A 10132-nucleotide genomic window follows, 5' to 3' on the forward strand; every position below is an offset into this window, starting at 1 on the left:
AAAAACTGATAATGATATATGCCCAGATCTACCAAGAAGTTTAATAAATAGTAAAAATATAGCAGAAAAAGAAATAATAATAGGAATTAGAAAAATAAAAATAGAATTTGAAGTAAAGGAAGAAATGCAAAAAGCAGACATAATATTAGGAATAAAATGGCTAGAACAAGTAAAACCATATAATATAGAACATACACAATTAACCTTAACATATAACAGAGAGCTTAAGAAGAGCCTTAACATAAAATGAAAATATATGTATTAATGAAAATAGTAGTAGAAGGATATTATTCCGAATAAATAATTGTTAGAATATATAAAAAAAAATTAGAGAAAGGCAAAATTGGATATATGAAGAAGTTAATTGCAGAAATCAACTTGAAATAGAAAAAAAGACAACTAGAAGAAAAATTACTTAAAATGAGATTAACCTTAGATGCAGATAATGATTTATTTAATACATACAAAAAAATTATTTAATACAGATGAAAAGTTACCTATACATGAACAACAAATACTAGTTAATCAGATAAAGAATATAAACCTACGCATTGAATATAGCAAAGTCAGAATAAAATACTACACAGAAATTGCTATAATTTCAATAGGATAATAAATTACACAAATTAATTAATACATCTTACGAAAAGAATAAATCATTAAAAGATATTGAAACAAAATTTAAGAAATATCCATGCACAAAGAAAAATAGATTCATTATACATATAATAAATCTATTTTATAAGTTAGTTATCCGCATAGATCCGCACCCCCATTCTAATAGTATCAAATCACAGTTATTTAGAAAACACAGTAGTAGCATATATGTTTGAATTTAGATTGGATTGGATTAGTTATGAGAAGACCATTTAAAAACAGAGAAGCTTTTAGAAAAATTAAAGAATCTTTAATTAGTAATTATTCAGAATATATAAGCCTAAATAAAATAAAAGAAAACCCACAAAAATTAGCCTACCTAATTACCTTAATATCTAGTATTGAAGCAAAATTAATAATCCATTTAAAATCTAGAAGAATGAGACACATACCACCTAATTATGATAAAATTAGATTTAGATATCCACCAAAATATTATAAATATGGTTTAAATGAATAAAGTACAAAAATACAAAGAACTAAAACAAATTATTTCTGAAAAACGTAAAGAATTAAAAATAAGAATAGAAAAACTATATTATAATATATTTGCCGGAGTTAGTGAAAACTCAATAAATACACAAAAAGATGAAATATCAAAATTAGAATCACAAATAAATAGTTTAGAATATATATATCAACATGAACTATTCACAATAAAATGAACAAAGAAGAATTTATAATAGATGAAAAATATATGAAAATCACGAAGGATTAAAAATAAAAATAGTATTTTCTAATCTAGGAAGAAGATATAAGAAAATAGGTGAACATTTATATCTAATGTTAGAAAAAGAAGAATTAAAATTAGAAGATAAATTGACAGCTATGGTACGAATAGAAAGAGAAAATGAAGAAATAGATAGGAAAAAGGAAATAGAAAAAATAAAACAACAAACTACAGAAGAAATACGAAAATAGAAGAAACTAAAAATAGTAGGATTGCTAAATTAGAAAAAGCACTACAAATGTTAAAAGATTTGTATGAAAAAAGACAAAAGGAAAAGGAAGAAAAAGATAAAGAACAAAAATTACTAAGCGAGATAAATCAATTTAAAGAAAAATTAGAAATAAACGATAAAGAAATAAAAAACAAGGAATTAGAAATAAATAATATAGATGTTGAAGAGACAGATAATTATGATTCAGAAGATAGTGAAACATATACAGAAATATTATCAAATACAAAAAATTTAGAAATCAACGAAAAACAAGAAGTAATTAATGAAGAAAAATTAGAAAATATCAACACAAAAATAAATACTCTTGATAAAAAAGAAGATGAAAACAAAAAAGTGCTTAGCCTCACTTATTTATCAAACGCATCAACAACTTTATTTTCAGCACGTTTATTCAAACACTTATCTGCTTAATTTATAAATATTTATTTTTAGCTTATAAGCATTTATCTTTAAAAACTATTTTTTTTAATTCTATCCAAATGAGTTCTTAGACATGAATTTTTTTGTATGGAATTTGTTTAGTGTATTCTGTATTTTATATTATTCATTTTGAAAAAACTGATCTGTTCTGACTTGATATGGAGTTTAAGAAAATAAAAAATTTAAATTTTGTGATCTAAAATTAAAGTTATGTCAAATGTACTAAAATATCCGTTAATCTTGTGATCTCATATACCACGTGAAAAATAAAAATAAAAAAATTTCATAAAAGGAAAAGGGCCAATTCTTTTTAAAATGAATTTTAAAAAGTAGGTAATTTTTTTTTTTTTAAATATTTAATTTACAAATTGCACCGTAAATAAGTTAAAGTGCTTATCAAAGAAGTAGGACAAATATGGCTCGTGTTAACATTGACCCAACATTGAGGATGTATTTGATGTTAATTCGAATTATAAATAGTAAATACAAATATAAAAAAACATATTAACTAATCAAAAGTATTTGCTAAAGAGTTCATTTTTTCAAATAGCTATGTACATCTCATTTACATAAATCAATGCATTATGATGTTAAGATTTTTGACATAAAGATCGAAACCTGTTATTGATACATAAAATGTATTTTAATATTATACTTCTCTCTATAGAAATATTTTTGTTGATGGGTATCAATATTTCTTAGTACGTAAAATATTTTATTCATAAAGTTAAATATTTAAAAATCGAAGCACGAGATTCGACATGCATAACCCCAAATCTTAGTGCTGCTTTGTTTGTCGAACAAACGGTCTCAAAATAATTGACATATTTTTTTTAGATATACGATCTCAAAATAATTAATATATTTATATTTATATCTATAATATCTATATCTATAATTTATAATCTATAATCTATAATCTATAATCTATAATATATTAAAAGTGTGAAGGGCTTTAAAAATATTGTTTGAACTTTTTGCCCTTCATTAAAAGTCTTTATTTTAGACAAAATCATCTTTTCACTATTTTTCCTAATATTTAAGAATTGAAAACTAATTAAATATATTTATAATAAAACCTTTCCTAAGTGATCAGAATTAATGACAACTAATACTTTTTCATTAATTTAGGAATTCTAAATCAACTAAATTTGATTTTAAAAAATTAAAAAATCTGGAAATAAATATCAAAGCGTTAGAATAAGAAAAATTTAAGAACTACCAAGTTTTTAAAAGTTTTAAGTACGTAATAAGAATGTAATGAATGATTTTGTAAAAATTTGACTTTAAAAATAGGAAAAAAATTTAAATATAGAAAAAAATAATCATACAACAAATATGGTTCAAATTGACGAGTCTCTCTTAACCTTTGACAACAAGAAAAAGAGGTACTGCATGGCAAATACAAAAGTGATTATCCATCAACCACTTGAAACTTCTGGTGGTAAAATATATATGTGCTTAAACTAAAATATATATTTATATTTACATTATTATATTAAAGTGTAAAAGATTTTTGAAAATTGATTTGAACTTTGTACACTTCAATAAAAATCTCTACGGTAGATAAAATTATTTAATTTCAAATAATTAAATATTAGCACGTGTCGTTAAACTAATTTTCTTAAATGCAGAGAAGTCTTATTTTTCTTTGAAAAATAGTTGTCCACTTTTTGCATGTGGGTGGTGCTATTTGATTCTGCAACGTGGGTGGTGCAATGTATCTCGAAGGAAATTTAGTTTCACAATTAAGTTGTACATGTACATATTGAATGGGTAAAAAAGTGTTTTATCTATTAATTTTAACACGTAAAATTAGATTAATTCATTTTCTTGAGTTTCTTTTTGGGTAAAACTGGATATTGCATTGCTTAAGGCAAATGTACGGGGAGGGGGGGGGGGGGCTCAGTTGGGCTCCAGAACAAAAATAAGGGGCACATGCCCATTCAAGTTAGAGTTACATATTGAACGACAAAAAGATTTGACACATTTATCGTCCCAAGCTGCATGGACTACAAAAGGAGGGGGGGGGGATGCAAAAAGTCTACAGCTCCCAACAAAAACTTGTTTGGCACCTTCCTTCGCAAGGGTATCAACAATTCTATTATGCTCCCTGTAGCTGTGATGTACGTGAGGACCTCCTAGTCTGAGCAAAGACCTGGAAAGATGTATAATAGGATTAAAAGTGGATTTCCTTTTTGAAGCATATGAATTACTGTCTCAGAGTCGATATTGATGATAATGGAACTCAGATTATGATCGACAACAAGTTGAAAGCCTTATTTGAGGGCCATGATTTCCATGAAGATATTGGAAGCCTGCATACAACTTTGTGAAAATCGAGCACCCAATCTCCATTGGAGTTACGAATGACCTCTCCAATGTCCCCCTTACCCGGGTTGCCAAGATAAAAACCATCAGTATTAAGTTTGTAAACATTTTTTGGGGGATGGATCCATTTGAGAATAATAAATCTACAGACTTTGGGAGCAATTGGGGGCTTAAGCTAGTAGAATTCAACAGCTTCAGAGTATGCAGCTTTGAAGGATGAAGGTGAAAACTTGTGGTCAAAATATTTCTATTTCTATTCTTCCATAAAATCTAAATGCAGAAAGAAAAGAGGGTAACCCAATCTACATAAGTGTCAAAATAGGCACCTTTTAAAAAGGTCCAAGTTCTGTTTTAGTTAGAAGGGTTAAAAAGATGGATATTTAAATCCAAATTGCCTCTATAGTGTTGTATGAGGCTGTCCCAAAATTAGTGAGCATGAGGGAAATTGAAGAAAAGATGATTCACATCTTTAATGTGGTGGTGGCATATGTGGTAGTAAGGAGGAATGTTGATTCCTTGATATGCTAAGGTAGCCTTGGTAGGAAGGCTATTATAGTGAAGCAGCCAAAGAAAGAATTTTAGTTTGTTTGGAATGCGGAGTTTCCAGATCAATCCCAAGGGAAAATGATTGTGGGAAGGGTATGGACTTTGAGCATCCAATAACTGGTAGGCAGACTTGCAAGAGAAGAGACCATTCCAGTTAGAAGCCAGAGGGCGAGTCAATCTTAGCTTTCAAATTAGGAAAGAAGGTAGTAAGGATAGTAGATTTGACATCAGGGGGAATTTCAAAAGGGATAGAGTTTAAATTCCATTCTCCATTACACTAAATAGTGGATAGGTGCATGAGAGAGCAGGGATTTGGGATTGGACCTTGAATTATGAAAGATAGGGGAGGTAAATGGGGAACCCATCTATCTTTCCAAGCATTTACTCTTTATCCATCAAAGACCTACCATTGGATGGCATCCTTATAAGAGATTCCAAGTTCTTTGGATGTTTCTCCATGTTCTAAAAGTAGAAGTTGAGTTGGGAGTAACACTGCGATTCCTTTTGGTCAAAAAGATTTGGGCCCAAAGGGTTGAGGGGTTAGAATAGAGTCTCCAAGATAGACTTACTAGAAGAATGTTATTTTTAATGCAAGCCTTCTGCATGCCCTAGACCCCTAAGTGTTTGGGAGTGGTGATAGTGATCCAATTAACAAAGTGCATCTTTTTCTTGGAATCAGTGGTACCCCAAATAAAGTTTTTTTGGGATTTGTCAATGAGCTTGTGAATTTTTCGAAGGAGAAGGATATATTGCAGGACATGATTTGGCATACTGCCAAGACAAGCTTTGGCTCAGGTTGTTCTTCCAGTCATGTTAAGATAATGAGTCTTCCAACCAGCCAGCTTGGTGTTAATGTTATCTAGAAGGAATTAAAAGTCTGAAGGTTCAGGTCTACCTTGAAGGATAGGAAAAACCAAGTATTTCCCAAATGAGTGGTTGACTTTAATCCCAAGAATGGTAGAAAGATAGATTTGGGTGGCATTTTGGAAATTATGGAAGAAAAGAACTTGAGATTTTAAGAGATTTATTTTTTGGCTAGAGTATGAAGAAAAACTTTTTAAAGTTTTATTAATGGTATGATAGTTAGGGATGTCCGCTTTTGTAAAGAGGGTAAGGTCATCAATAAAGAAAAGATGGGAGATTTTGGGGCCCATTGGGGTGACCTTGATTGGGATCCAATTGAGGGTGTCAACTTTATAGTTGATTCTCTTGGAAAGGAGCTCTATACAGAGGATAAAGATATAGGGGCTTCCCCTGTCTAATATCTCTGGAGGAACTAAAGGGCTTAGTGGTCCCACCATTAATAAGGATGGATATAGAGGAGGTAAAAATACAGGACAAAATGCGCTTTGATAGGTTTGGAGAGAAATTAAGGAAATGAAGGGCTTGTCTAATGAAAGACCATTACAATCTATCGAAAGATTTCTCAAGATCAATTTTTAAAAGCATGTAGGAGGTTTTTCCTTTCATTTTTCTAAAGTGATCAAGATACTCCTGCACAATGATGGCATTGTCTGAGACTCTTCTGTTGGATTGAAAACTAGCTTGGTTATGACCTATGATGGACTGTAGAAAAGGTTTGATCCTATTGTCTATAAGCTTAGTAATTATTTTGTATTGCGTATTGCATAAACAAATAGGTCTAAAATCCATAAGAGTGGTGACATTTCTACACTTAAGGATAAGACAGAGATAGGAAGAGTTGACCCTAGGGTCCATGGAAGAAGTGGTAAAGGTATGGGAGCAGAATTCTAGGAGAAGAGGGGCAAAGATATTCCAATACCTTTGATACATATAAGAATAAAGGCCATCTAGCCTAGGAGCCTTGAAGGGCTTAAAGGAGAAAACAGTGGCTTTAATCTCTTTAAAAGTGGGAATAGAATCTAGCCTAGGATGAGAGGATGAGGGAATAAAGCCAGAGTTGGAGGTATTGAACTAACATCCATAACTAACATGTAGATGATCAGTATGGAAGAGGGAGATGTAGAAGGATAAGATAGTTTCCTGGATAGCATGTTGCTTATGAATCTTGGTACCATTCTTAAAAAGGAATGAAATTCTATTTGTTCTTCTTTTAAAAAGAGTAAAAGAGTGGAAAAATATAGTTCTCCTATCACCCACCACGAGCCAGTTTATCCTAGATTTAAGCATACAAAAGTCATATTTATTTTTTAGGAGAGAACTGAACTCATTATTGAGGTGGACTTTAAGATTATGCAGGAAAGTACTGGTAGGGTAATGAGGAGAAGCTTGGATGCCAGCTAGTCTGGCCAAGATATACTTCTTCTTTTGGAAAATATTCCCAAAGACCTCTCTATTAAAATATCTGGCTATATCCTTAAAGTCCAAAGTGGCCCTAGTAAGGTTAGAGCCCTTAGGGAAGGATTGAGAAACAAGAGAATGAAAATTGTCATGGTTACACTATATGGATTCGACCCTAAAATATTTAGAAAATTTTTAAATAAGCCTTGTAAGAGAGAGGTGAAGGGGAGAATGATCAGAGTAAGTTCTTGAAAGGTGAAGGATAAAGGATTCAGGGTACATACGAAACCAGGAATCATTAGCAAGAAATCTATCTAAACGTTCTAGAATCAAGGAGGATCGATTCCTATAACGCATGTTAGAACATGTATATTTACTACCTCTAAAACCTAGGTCTATAAGTCTACAGTGGTTAATATAGTCCTAAAATAAAAAAGATCTAGCATGGTTAATCCTATTACCCCCAAACTTTTCACTTGATTTCAAAATCTCATTAAAATTACCCTCACAACCAACAAGTACTATCTAATGACTGAAGAGAGTCAGTAATAGAATTAAGCTGCTCCCAAAGCAAACTTCTAGAAGAAAAGTCTGTATTAGCATAAAAAACACTCATAATCTAAGTAAGAGGAGAACTAACCTTGACAGTGAAATGAATTGATTGGGAGGATATCGAGATTTCAGATATGGAGATAGAATCACCCTTCTAAAAAATGACAATACCACTAGACATGACTATAGCTGGTGACTGGATGAAGTAGTGGAAACCTAGCTCATCAGCTAAACTTTTATGGTCCATTGATCCCAGTCTCAAGCAGAGCAATGATGGTAGGTTAGTGGATGCTAACCATAGACTTACAGTGCCTCCTAAACTCAACATTGTTAGCTCCCCTAGCATTCCATATAATGCAGTTCTACATCATTGCTTTTGGGGGTTGAGGGTTCTCTATCAGTACTAATTTCCCCTTTCCTAGAGGGTCTGAGAAGCTTAGTTCGAGGGCATTTCTCTTCTTGGTAAGGCGGAGGATCTTGGCCTTGTAATATTCCCCTATCATAGGGTTTGGCAAGCCTAGCCTTAGTTCTACCTTTGAAAGATACTGCAGTAACAGGACAATCACCATCTCGTGGAGTATACCCTCAAGTCTAGGTTTACAGGTCTTTCCAGGGTGAGACATCGTTTTTGGGGATTTTTAGTTGGGCTAACAAGTTTTCTATTTCCCTGTTGCCCTCTCTTAAGGCTGTCAGGGTTTTCTCTCTTTATGAGGCTTCTGGGTTCATGAGAAAGGGAGGAAGATTAGAAGGAAACTGATGGGGAATATGTAGAAGAAGGTCTCCCCCAGACAGATTCACAAAAGAGGGCCCTTGGTTCAGAAGGAGTGGATTTAGAGTTGGGAAAAAGGAGAGGCTGGATCTCATTTGGGACATCATCTCTGTTATGATGGGGGGAAGTGAGGTTCTTCGGAGTTAGAGAGCTGAATATCTGGAGGAGAGTTTCCATCTAGTCATTGGGTTCGAAGCTTTGGTGACCTTGATTCAAGCACTCCATTGCTAGTTGGGTTAAATACTCGAGATCCTGGATGAAGATTGTCATTTGGATACCCTCCCATTAAATGTGCAGAGATATGGATTTATTGGCCAAAATCACCTCCAGCCAAGAAGACGGTGTATGAGATAGGGGTGTTAGGGTTATCTGCATGGTGATCAAGTTCAGAGTAGGATTTGGTGACATTGTAAGGAGTGAAGATGGTTTACATGATATCTATGTATATTTTTAAGTTAAGAAAAGAGCAGGGGAGCCAAAGAGGTTTCACTTCGGAAATAGTATTTGCATTTAATGCACTGTAGGAAGCAATGATTTCCATTAAATCCCCCTGGGAAGAGGAAGAGTTATATGTCGACGTAGGAGTAAAAATATCTTGAGGCACCTGAGGGGTAATGATAAGGTGGAGCTATGAGTAGACTTCATTTTAAATTTAGTAGAGTTATAGATGGGAGAGATAGATAAATTAAAATAAGGTTTCAAATTAGGCTTGGAAGAAGGGGCTGGGGCGAGATCAAAACTGGGCTTAAGCTTAAATCCTAGCCTAGAGGTAGAGGGTTTTATTAAAACAGTATTTAAATTGGAAACTAAGTGGGCTGAAGGTCATTGGGCCTCAGATGGCCCAGAGCATTTTGTTACCTGATTTGGTCTAGTTGGGCTCTGTGGCCCTAGAACGGGAGAGATCCCATAAGTAGCAGCCGCCATGGTTTTTTGGGGGGGGGGGTAGTTAGGGGACTTACCTTTAAGAGATCCATCGACAATCTTACCGTTATCAGAGAAGGTTACTACTTTTACAGCTTTGTGTCCCTTCCTTGTGACTTTTCTCCGTGCAAATAAGTTCGTCTGCCATCCATCATTGGTTTTTTCCTTTGCTAGCCTTGGGGATGATGATGAATCTGGCTTTGATAGCCCTGCGGAGGTCTGCACACAACAAGATTGGCAGGTGTGGCCTAAAAAACTGTATAATTTACAAAGGATTTTATCGTCTTCATGGAGCAGTATCTGCTTATGATCCCAAATTATGATGGTTGACTTAACCGGTTTCCCTAAGTCTACTTGAATGCAGATCCGAATGTATTTACCTCAAATTGTTGAAGAGGTGCAGGCATCAACCTTTAAAATTTTCCCTAGTTTCTTGTAGACCTTTATAAAACGGTGGCGTCATAGCATTCTGTTAGAAGTTAAGAGATTCGAACCCAGATAGCGGTGGAGTTGGGAATGAGTTATAATCCCTAATGAGATAGGTCATTGCACTGATTGTTTGTCTTGTATTTATCTCTAGAGAGGAAGAAAGTGGAAATTAGACGAAAAGGCAAGGCCCTGGCTTAGTTAAGTTGTGCAAGCTTGGATTGAGGTAGGTGATGGTTGCGTAGTTAACCCAATTGGTATTATATGTGCATGCTAACTATTTCTT

General features: G+C 33.2%; 1 pseudogene; it reads right to left on the reverse strand.

Moving 5' to 3' along the window:
• The window catches only part of LOC107841337, a 37398-nt pseudogene extending 27571 nt beyond the window's left edge, over positions 1-9827 (reverse strand).
• Positions 9828-10132: the final 305 nt, after the last annotated feature.

This window comes from Capsicum annuum, chromosome 9, assembly GCF_002878395.1.
Source record: "Capsicum annuum cultivar UCD-10X-F1 chromosome 9, UCD10Xv1.1, whole genome shotgun sequence".
Taxonomy (NCBI): domain Eukaryota; kingdom Viridiplantae; phylum Streptophyta; class Magnoliopsida; order Solanales; family Solanaceae; genus Capsicum; species Capsicum annuum.